This window comes from Chelonia mydas, chromosome 13, assembly GCF_015237465.2.
Source record: "Chelonia mydas isolate rCheMyd1 chromosome 13, rCheMyd1.pri.v2, whole genome shotgun sequence".
Lineage (NCBI taxonomy): Eukaryota > Metazoa > Chordata > Testudines > Cheloniidae > Chelonia > Chelonia mydas.
The window spans coordinates 3,809,015-3,819,799 of NC_051253.2; the positions used below are offsets into that span (position 1 = coordinate 3,809,015).

Genomic DNA, 10,785 nt, shown 5'->3' on the forward strand with positions numbered 1-10,785 from the left:
CCAGGTACACAGACTTGTTCCCAGCCTCTCTCATCTCACTGGATTCTAGCACCCACGTCCCTTGCCTAGCGAGTGCTACTTAGTTGAGGGCAAGTCCTTCAATCATAAAATGCCAGGTACAGTTCTACTGTCCTTGATTTACATAACCGGGATAACAACACTTTATTACTCCTGCCCCAATAACAAAGAGACCAGGGATCCCACAGCTAGGCAAAGTAACCATTTTGGCAAGCAGTCCCATCATGCTAAGCGGGGTGGGTGTGCTCATGAAAACGAGATCAGCCCTTGAAGTCCTTTTCCACAACTCACCACCAGATGTCAGGGTAGAGCTCAGCCTGACTCTGCTTACACAGACATAGCCTCTGACAGGAGAGGAGAGTGCTCACTACCATGCAGGAGATGATCAGCGCCTCACCAGATCTAGCCCCAGCAGCCTCGCTACCCAGCCACAAAGGGCTGGGGGTTTCTGGGCATACCAGTCAAAATCCCTGTGCTTGCCCACCTTTGACAATTTATCCTGAGAAAGGAAAGCTGGAGAGGAAGCTGGCCTGGGAGTCAGGAGACCTGGGTTCTATCCCCAGCTCTGCCACTGACTCAGTGACCTTGGGTAAGTCATGTCCCGTCTCGGTGCCTGTGTCCCCTCTGTCAGAGATAACACCTTTGTACAGCGTTTCCATACCCAGGGATGAGACGCACCAGGTAAAAGCTAAGTGCTGTTGTTTTATAACCTACAGTGAAAAATGGGTTCAGTCACTGGGATTTTTTTTAAAAGATTGTAATGCCCCATCCACACACCCCTGCTGCGAGAGGGCAGCTCAAGGCACCAGGGCTGGGCTACACTACAGAGTTAGGTCAGCCTAACTACTTCGCTCAGGGCTGCGAAAAACTGCAAGCCTTGCGTGCTTAATTAAACCACTGCATAGACACTTCTGGGTCGACAGACGAATTCTTCCGTCAACCTAGCTACCACCGCTCAGAGCGGTGGTTAGAAGAACCCCTTCTGTCACCGTAGCATGTGTCTACACTGCACTACTGTACCGTTTCCAGTGTAGACATAGCCTGAGTCTTCAGAGCATTTCAAGCCATGGCAATTCTGTACCCTCCGCAAGGCCAGAAAGGGCAGCATGCAATCCATGCCTCTGGAATTCTGCAGCGAGTAGTGGGCTCCTTGTTAATGCAGACGACACACTGCCAAAAGCCACAGAATCTCTAAAGCTGGCTCCAATTTCTGTTGCCCTTGCTGCAGACTTACAGGATCCTGGCTGCAGGGGGAAGGCTTCTAATAGAAAACATTCCAGAGAGAACCTGTGGAAGTCCTTCTTGGGAGAACAAAGGACTCCTACACAGTGCACGGGAGGGGAGCATTTGGGCATAAAGATAGTGCCTCTGAGAATGCTTCAGTATCAATTGAGTTTAACTGCCCCACTTCACAACACTTAGCATTTCCAAAAGGGGCTATCAGGGTGGTTGGAGTTGAGCTGAACTGGCTGCTTGGATAATAGTTTACACCTCTAAATTTGCTATTGTTTGACTGAAGCATCAGGGCCACACCAGGTCAGCTTCCATCCTGACAGCTCTGCCCTAGTGAGAAGGGCTGGACATGTTCGTTGATTTTAAAACTAAAGCTTGGTCTCTTCGACAACAAAAACCAGTAGAAAGTTACAGGGAGAACATACAGGTCCCTGGACCTCAGATACTGTGTGCTCACAGGGACCACAGTTCAGCGAGGCACTTAGGTCCACGTGCAAACCTGAAGCATGTGTTTAAGTTCCATTGAAGTCAGTGTGAATTAAGGATATGTTCGAGTGCTTTGCTGAATCAGACCCTATGTTCTCCAGCATGTCTGGCTGGATGCATGGTTCAGGTTCACTCTGCTACCAAGATTTCATCTTTATTTCCTTTGGGGCCTTTAAAATGGAATACCTAAAGACAGGCCCTTAAATAACAATGACCAGATTTCTTCTAGGGGTGCTGAACTTCCCACCGCATGGAGCTCACTGAGAGTGAAGTTTTCAGCACCTACTACCTCAAAGTCTGTCTGGTCTCATGGGTAAAACACTGGACTGGGACTTGAGAGACTTGGGTTCTAGTCCCAGCTATGCCAGTGGCCTGCTGGATCACCTTCACTTTCCTGAGCCTCAGTTTTCCCATGGAGATAATGGTACTGGCCTCCTTTGCAAAGCACTTGGAGATCTGCTACTGACAAGTGCTATATAAAAGCACAGGCACTACTGGGCCTATGAGATTAGCTTTCGTTTTGAAAGGACATTTCTGGCCCTTTGGGCTATAAAGGGAACTCTCCCAGCTGCAAAGAGATCCAGGGCTATCATCACTGGGACATACTTTTGCCACACCATTGTTTAGGTTGTTATAAATCCAGACTGTTCTAAGCAGTGAGGGGTGCTATCAGAACCCAACCACCAAGAACATTCACTAACCCATCGGGGCCCAAGCATTGCAAGCAACATTGTGGATAGTTTTCAAATGCCTGTAAAAGTGCACTCGCCCTTTTGTGGGCGAACACTAGAAAGCGTGACCCTATATTCTAAGCAGGTTCACCGTTGATCTCAGGTTTAGATGCAAGTCACGGATCCTGATAGAGGAGGCTGGTATATTACAGCCGTTACCAAAGTCCAGCACATACGTGTAGTGCCTTCCTACCTCATTAGGATTAATAGCTGGGCTTATTTCTCATAGGTTATATTTTCTCCTCGCATGAAGCCCTGCTACACTGAACTGCTCCCTTTGCCACTGCTCCCGCCCTCTTCCCGTGCACCTCATGGAGCCCAATGTGCAATATTCAGCTTGTCCACCTCTACCTCATCTGCTGCTTTAAAAAACAACCACCAAAGAACAACAATTCCTTTAAACTCCAAAACCAGCATACTCTTGGGATCAGGGCTGTATACATTCTGCCTGTACCGCACCTAGCACGAGTCTCCATTCTGGTTCAGGCCTCTAGGTGCTAAGTTAATATGAATAATAAATAACTTCCTTGGAAACAGAGATCCCTGAATTTAAGGCGCCGCCTCCTACACACGTGTAGAGAAACGTATTAGTTGTACTTAAGGGGCCCAATTCCGCTCTTCAGCACATCCTGGCAACTATAACAGCAGCCCTGCAAATCCACAGATATCCGCAGATATCTGCATGCGTGGATGTGAGTATCCGCGGGCCAGATCCGATGCGGACACAAATCCGCACAGAGCTTTAACCATCATTCCAAAGAGGCCGAGAAAAGAATTTGGCCTGGTGTCTTTATAGTTAGGCTTTGCCTTGATTAATTATTGACCAGTGATTCTCTAATGTGTTACTCTAAAGAGAGCTATTAACCCCCTTAATTAGGGGTGAGTTACATGGGTCGTCCTACCAGACGTGCCCTCCCCATCTCTGCACTCAGCTAGTTTGGCACACCTGGTATCCTCACAGAACGCTGCTCCTGATCTTTGTGCCAGCCTTGGTCTCCGTAGTAGCAGCTCACCCCGTCTGCGGGTGCAAACCTCACCTCTACCACACACCCCAGAGACAGGTGCATTGATGGACCTCCACAGCCCCACCTAGACTCCTGCTCCCCACGAAGTCCCGCTACAAGCAGTCAGGGTTCGCACTTCCTGGCGGAGCCTCCCTGTGGTTTGCAAAGCCACCAAAAAATAAATATTACTTCTCTTTTGTTTCTAAGAGGTGGCTGACGTAAAAATCCAGACGTTAACTGTAATAAGTCAGTTGGATCTGGCAGGACCCCAAAACTACAAGTAACCAATTCTGAGACACAAAGGGTCACACATCTCTAACCGCCTGCCGACCCTGGGGGTTCATGGCACCATGCCCTCTTGGTGCAAATTCCTAGCACAGCGCAAGATCCTCTTCATACCAGTGCAGACAGCCTACCCAAGGGGCTTGCCGACAGCAGTAGCCAAACCCATCCCAGCCTGGACAACGCCGCCCATGGCTTCCCCGAAACACGCTGCCCGTGGGCCTGGCACACGAGCGGCTGACTGAGCTGGGACAGTATCGCAGACAGGCTCCTCTGCTGACCAAAACAACCAACTTCACTCGCTCCGGCTCTGCCTGCCCCTGGCTCCGGGCTCTCGCCCGGACGCTACGCGGGAAGGTGGAAGGGCTGCATCGGACTCATGGCCCCTCACACACCAGCCGGCCGGGAAACCAGATCCCGAACTTCCCCCAACTGGCCCTGCTCTGGGGCAGCCCCGCCCGGGCTCTAATACGGCCGATAACGCCCGAAGTCACTTCTCACTTCCCCATCCCACGTCGCCGCGCAGTGGGGCCCCGACGGGCTGGCCCTCGGGCAGCGCCTGGGGAAGGAGGTGTCCCCGGAAACAAGGGCACCGCTTCCCCCCCCCCCCAGTCCCCAACACCGCCCCGCTCGGGGGCCGCCCACGCGGGTCAGCCGGTCCCGGGTGGGAATCCCGCAGGGGGCGGCGGGGACCCAGCCAGGCTGGCAGGGGGAGCCTGGGGAAAAGCGAGAGCGGCTCGTCTCCCCCCCAGCCGGGACTTTGCAAACTGCCCTGCCCGGGGTCCCCGAGCCCTGCCCGGAGCGCCCCTCCTGGGGGCCGGCCAGCTCCTTACCCCGGCGGCCGCATGGAGGGAAGGAAACTTTGCGTCCCCTGCCCGGCTGCGCTGCGGCTCCTGCCGCCCGGCGCTGGGGGGTCCTGGCCCGCGGGGGCGGCGGCTGAGCTGGGGCTGACTCGGTCCAGCTCCCTTTAAGCCGGGCTGCGCCGCGATCGGTTTCGTTTCTGGGCCCTCGCTGCATTCAAACCTATGGCAGCGCCTCGCGGAAATTACATCACCGCAGCCCCGTGGGAGCCCGGCCGGCCCCTCCAGCCCAGCCCCCCCGCCTTCACAGCCAAACACTCCCCCCCAGCCCTGAGGGCAAAGCCAGCACCGCCCCCTGCATGCACAGCTCCGCCCCCCCCCCGCATTCACAGCCACACACTCCCCCCCAGCCCTGAGGGCAAAGCCAGCACCGCCCCCTGCATGCACAGCTCCGCCCCCCCCGCATTCACAGCCACACACTCCCCCCCCAGCCCTGAGGGCAAAGCCAGCACCGCCCCCTGCATGCACAGCTCCGCCCCCCCCGCATTCACAGCCACACACTCCCCCCCAGCCCTGAGGGCAAAGCCAGCACCGCCCCCTGCATGCACAGCTCCGCCCCCCCCGCATTCACAGCCACACACTCCCCCCCCAGCCCTGAGGGCAAAGCCAGCACCGCCCCTTGCATGCACAGCTCCCCCCCCCCCGCATTCACAGCCACACACTCCCCCCACAGCCCTGAGGGCAAAGCCAGCACCGCCCCCTGCATGCACAGCTCTGCCCCCCCTGCATTCACAGCCACACACCCCCCGCCTCCAGCCCTGAGGGCAAAGCCAGCACCGCCCCCTGCATGCACAGCTCCGCCCCCCCCCGCATTCACAGCCACACACTCCCCCCCCCAGCCCTGAGGGCAAAGCCAGCACCGCCCCCTGCATGCACAGCTCCGCCCCCCCCGCATTCACAGCCACACACTCCCCCCCCCCAGCCCTGAGGGCAAAGCCAGCACCGCCCCCTGCATGCACAGCTCCGCCCCCCCCCCGCATTCACAGCCACACACTCCCCCCCCCAGCCCTGAGGGCAAAGCCAGCACCGCCCCCTGCATGCACAGCTCCGCCCCCCCCGCATTCACAGCCACACACTCCCCCCCCCCAGCCCTGAGGGCAAAGCCAGCACCGCCCCCTGCATGCACAGCTCCGCCCCCCCCGCATTCACAGCCACACACTCCCCCCCCCAGCCCTGAGGGCAAAGCCAGCACCGCCCCCTGCATGCACAGCTCCGCCCCCCCCGCATTCACAGCCACACACTCCCCCCCCCCAGCCCTGAGGGCAAAGCCAGCACCGCCCCCTGCATGCACAGCTCCGCCCCCCCCCCCCGCATTCACAGCCAAACACTCCCCCCCAGCCCTGAGGGCAAAGCCAGCACCGCCCCTTGCATGCACAGCTCCGCCCCCCCTGCCTTCACAGCCACACACACACACACACCCCCCAGCCCTGAGGGCAAAGCCAGCACCGCCCCCTGCATGCACAGCTCCGCCCCCCCCCCCCCGCATGCACAGCCACACACTCCCCCCCCCAGCCCTGAGGGCAAAGCCAGCACCGCCCCCTGCATGCACAGCTCCGCCCCCCCTGCATTCACAGCCACACACTCCCCCCCCAGCCCTGAGGGCAAAGCCAGCTCCGCCCCCCCCGCATTCACAGCCACACACTCCCCCCCGCAGCCCTGAGGGCAAAGCCAGCACCGCCCCCTGCATGCACAGCCACACACACACACACCCCAGCCCTGAGGGCAAAGTCAGCCCCCTGCATACACCGCTCCAGCCTCCAGCACCGCCCCCTGCATGCACAGTCACCCTTGGGGAAGGGACAAAGCCAGCACTGCCCCTGCATACACAGCCACCCCTTTCCTCCAGCCTGGGGGTGGGGGGGGGGGGGGGGACAGAGCCAGCACTAACCAGCCCACTCCACGCTGACTACCCCCATCTGCTTTCCAGCCTCGGTTGAGACCAAGTCAGAGCCAGCACCATCCCGTCTCGTGCATGCACAGCCCTCCTGTTCCTCCTACCCTCCTGCATCCAACCCATCGCTCTTCTTCCCCTCCCCTTCCTCTTTACCGCTGCCCTCCTTGCCTTTCCATCAAAAATAACCTGGCCCTGAGGGGGCAGAAAACACCCAAGTTGCTGCACCCATACAGTTCCTGCATAGGCACTGCCCCCCCCCTCAACTCCGGCTGAGCATCCTACCGAGCCAGAGCTTCCCCACACCCTGAAGCACGGAGCAGGTATATTGCCTGGGCTGGCTTACGGGGAACAGAATCCAGGACCCCTGCCCCGGCCAGCTTGTTCCAAATGGTCTCTGGCATCCAGAACTTGGATGCCTGGGGGGTAAGTTAGATCCATAGATTCCAAGGGCCAGAAGGGCTCATGGGGATCAGTCTGACCACCTGCACAACACAGGCCATAGACCCTCCGTCAATTAATTCCTGTTGCCCTAGAGCAGATCTTTTAGAAAAACATCCAGTCAATCTAACAATGGTCAGTGATAGAGAATCTATCACAACCCGTGGTGAGTTGGTCCAGTGGTTAATTACCCTCGCTGTTCAAATGATGCACCTTATTTCCGGTCTGAATGTGTCTTGCTTCCACTTCCAGCCACTGGGTCTTCTTCGACCTTTGTCTACTAGAGTGAAGGAGCCCACTGTTAAATATTGGTTCCCTATGTAGGTGCTTACAGACTGTGATCAAGCCAGCCCTTAATCTTCGGTCTTTGTTAAACTAAATAGATTGAGCTCCTTCAGTCTATCACTTTAAGGCAAGTTTTCCTTAAAATGTGGCATACGTGACATACCTTGACTTTAGCAAAGCTTTTGATACGGTCTCCCACAGTATTCTTGCCAGCAAGTTAAAGAAGTATGGATTGGATGAATGGACTACAACGAGGATAGAAAGCTAGATTGTCGGGCTCAACGGGTAGTGATCAGCGGCTCGATGTCTAGTTGGCAGCCGGTATCAAGCGGAGTGCCCCAGGGGTCGGTCCTGGGGCTGGTTTTGTTCAACATCTTCATTAATGATCTGGAGGATGGGATAGACTGCACTCTGAGCAAGTTCACAGATGACTCTAAGCTGGGGGGAGAGGTAGATACGCTGGAGGGTAGGGATAGGGTCTAGAGGGACCTAGACAAATTGGAGAATTGGGTCAAAAGAAGAAATCTGTTGAGGTTCAACAAGGAAAAGTGCAGAGTCCTGCACTTAGGATGGAAGAATCCCATGCACCGCTACAGGCTGGGGACCAACTGTCTAAGCAGCAGTTCTGCAGAAAAGGACCTGAGGATTACAGTGAACGAGAAGCTGGATATAAGTCAACAGTGTGCCCTTGTTGCCAAGAAGACTAACGGCATATTAGGCTGCATTAGTAAGAGCATTGCCAGCAGATCGAGGGAATTGATTATTCCCCTCTATTTGGCACTCTTGAGGCCACATTTGGAGTATTGTGTCCAGTTTTGGGGCCCCCACTATAGAAAGGATGTGAACAAATTGGAGTGAGTCCAGCGGAGGGCAATGAAAATGATGAAGTGAGCTGTAGCTCACAACAGCTTATGCTCAAATAAATTTGTTAGTCTCTAAGGTGCCACAAGTCCTCCTGTTCTTTTTGTGAATACAGACTAACACGGCTGCTACTCTGAAACCTGCGAAAATGATTAGGGGGCTGGAGCACATGACTTATGAGGAGAGGCTGAGGGAACTGCAGTTACTTAGTCTGCAGAAGAAAAGAGTGAGGGGGGATTTGATAGCAGCCTTCAACTACGTGAAGGGGGGTTCCAAAGAGGATGTAGCTAGGCCAGGGGTGGGCAAACTTTTTGGGCTGAGGGCCACATCTGGGTGGGGAAATTGTATGCAGGGCTGGGGCAAGGGGTTGGGGTGCAGGAGGGAGTGTGGGGTGTGAGGGGGTGCGGTGTACAGGAACAGCCTCAGGGCAAGGGATTGGGGCAGAGGAGGAGTGCGGGGTGTATGAGGGGGCTCAGGGAAGGGGGTTGGGGTGCAGGAGGGGTGCAGACTGCGAGAGGGAGCTCAGGGCAGGGAGTTGGGGTGCAGGAGGGTGTGGGGTGCGGCAGGGGGCTCAGGGCAGGGAATTGGGGTGCAGGAGGGGTGCAAGGTGCAGGCAGGGGGCTTAGGGAAGGGAGTTGGGGGGCGGGGTGCAGGAGGGGTTCGGGCTTACCTAAAGCGGCTCCGGGGTGGCAGCGGCGCGCAACGGGGCCAGGGGCAGGCTCCCTGCCTGCCTACCGTGGCCCCACGTGGCGCTGCTCCGGGCAGCGGCCGGAACCACTTCCCTGCGTGGCCTCTGGGGCGGTGACGAGACACAGGGCTCCACTCACTGCCCTTGCCACGCCTCCAGGTACCTCCCCCAAAGCTCCCATTGTCCGTGGTTCCCCGTTCCTGGCCAATGGGAGCTGCAGGGGGGCGGTGCCTGGAGGCAAGGGCAACGCATGGAACCCTCTGCCCCGGGCCACAGGGACGTGGTGCCGGCCGCTTCTGAGAGCGGCGCAGGGCCTGAGGCACCACAGGGGGGCAACCCTGCGGGCCAAATCCAAAGCCCTGATGGGTCGGATCCGGCCCGCGGGCTGTAGTTTGCCCACCCCTGAGCTAGGCTGTTCTCAATGGCGGCAGATGACAGAACAAGGAGCAATGGTCTCAAGTTGCAGTGGGGGAGGTCTAAGTTGGATAATAGGAAAAACTATTTCACTAAGAGGGAGGTGAAACACTGGAATGGGTTACCTAGGGAGGTGGTGGAATCTCCATCCTTAGAGGTTTTTAAGGCCTGGCTTGACAAGTCCTGGCTGGGATGATTTAGTTGGGGTTGGCCCTGCTTTGAGCAGAGGGTTGGACTAGATGACTTCCTGAGGTCTCTTCCAACCCTGATCTTCTGTGATTCTATGGCTTACATTCTTTGTTCCTCGATGTGTGACTTTACATTTGGCTACATTAAAACACATTTTGTTTGCTTGCACCCGGTTTACCAATTAATCCGGGTCACTCTGTATTAGAGACCTGTCCTCTTCATTATTTACAACTCCCCCAAAGTTTGTCTCATCCACAAACTTTATCAGTGATGATTTGTGTTTTCTTCCTGGTCATTAATAAAAATGTTAAATAGCGTAGGACCAAGAACTGATCCTTTCAGGACCCCATTGAAAACACACCTGGCTTGATGCTGATTCCTCACTTATGGTTACATTTGAGACCTATCAGTTAGATGGGATATAATCAATTTAATGTGTGTGACCCCAGCACACTGCTAGTCCCAGATTTTCCCCCCAAAATGTATGCCCAGCCCTCTCCTGGACAGTATGAATATATTATGTCTGTTGTTCCTTTAAGGGAATAATATGCACACAACTTGTTACCCCACATGGAGTCACCCAGACATTTCAACCTGAACACACGGAATTAGATAAAACAATAAAACAAGTTTATTAACAACAAAGAGAGATTTTAAGTGAGTAAAAGTAATGAGGCACTGAAAGTCAGCAATAGTTACAAGAAAAATAAACATAAAACATGTGACCTTGCACTCTATATGATTTTATAAAAATATGCTAATGAGCGTGAATATAATGTAACTGGAATATGCTTCATGCAAAAAGTCTCTTGTAAGGTATCATGACAAAGCTTATCTACTGAGTGTGGTCATCCTATTTGTATGTATGTATCATTCTTGTATCTGAAACTAGAAATATGAAATATAACTCTGAGGGCCTATTGTAATTCTGCAAAGTGTGGGCATTAATGGTGGTTGGGAATCTTGATGGCTCCCATTAACCAGGACAATTGTCTGTAGATGGCTCTGTTTTACTTGTAAGTCTTCCTGTATGTGTGTTTGCTGGCAAGTGGGTAATGAAGTCTTACAGTAACATGTGATCATGTCACCTGAACTGGAATCCATCTTTAACCTGGTGCTTTTCCATTGAGAAGGAGGGGTAGGAACCCAGAGGGACAAAGGATTTCCGCCTATGCAAAAGATATATAAGTGGGTGGCAGAGAACAAATGGGGCGGCCATCATGAGAAATCCCCTAGCTACCACCTGAGCTGGAACAAGGGCTGTACCAGGGGAAAGGATTGTGCCCAGACTAGGAAGGCATCCAGTCTGTGAAAGAAACTTATTGAAACATCTCTGAGGGTGAGATTTTATCTGTATTCAGTTTTATTACGGTACTAGACATAGACTTGCGGGTTCTATTCT

General features: G+C 54.6%; 1 protein-coding gene across 2 annotated transcripts in view; it reads right to left on the reverse strand.

The window, feature by feature from the left end:
- The window catches only part of HELZ2 (helicase with zinc finger 2), a 53,832-nt gene extending 49,032 nt beyond the window's left edge, over nucleotides 1-4,800 (reverse strand). The window contains exon 1 of one of the 2 annotated variants that reach the window (XM_037915388.2): nucleotides 4,588-4,795. The gene's annotated coding sequence lies outside the window, so the exon portion shown is untranslated. Of the gene's footprint in view, nucleotides 1-4,587 lie in introns of both variants that reach the window. The other variant, XM_043526774.1, reaches the window with a different exon arrangement.
- Nucleotides 4,801-10,785: the final 5,985 nt, after the last annotated feature.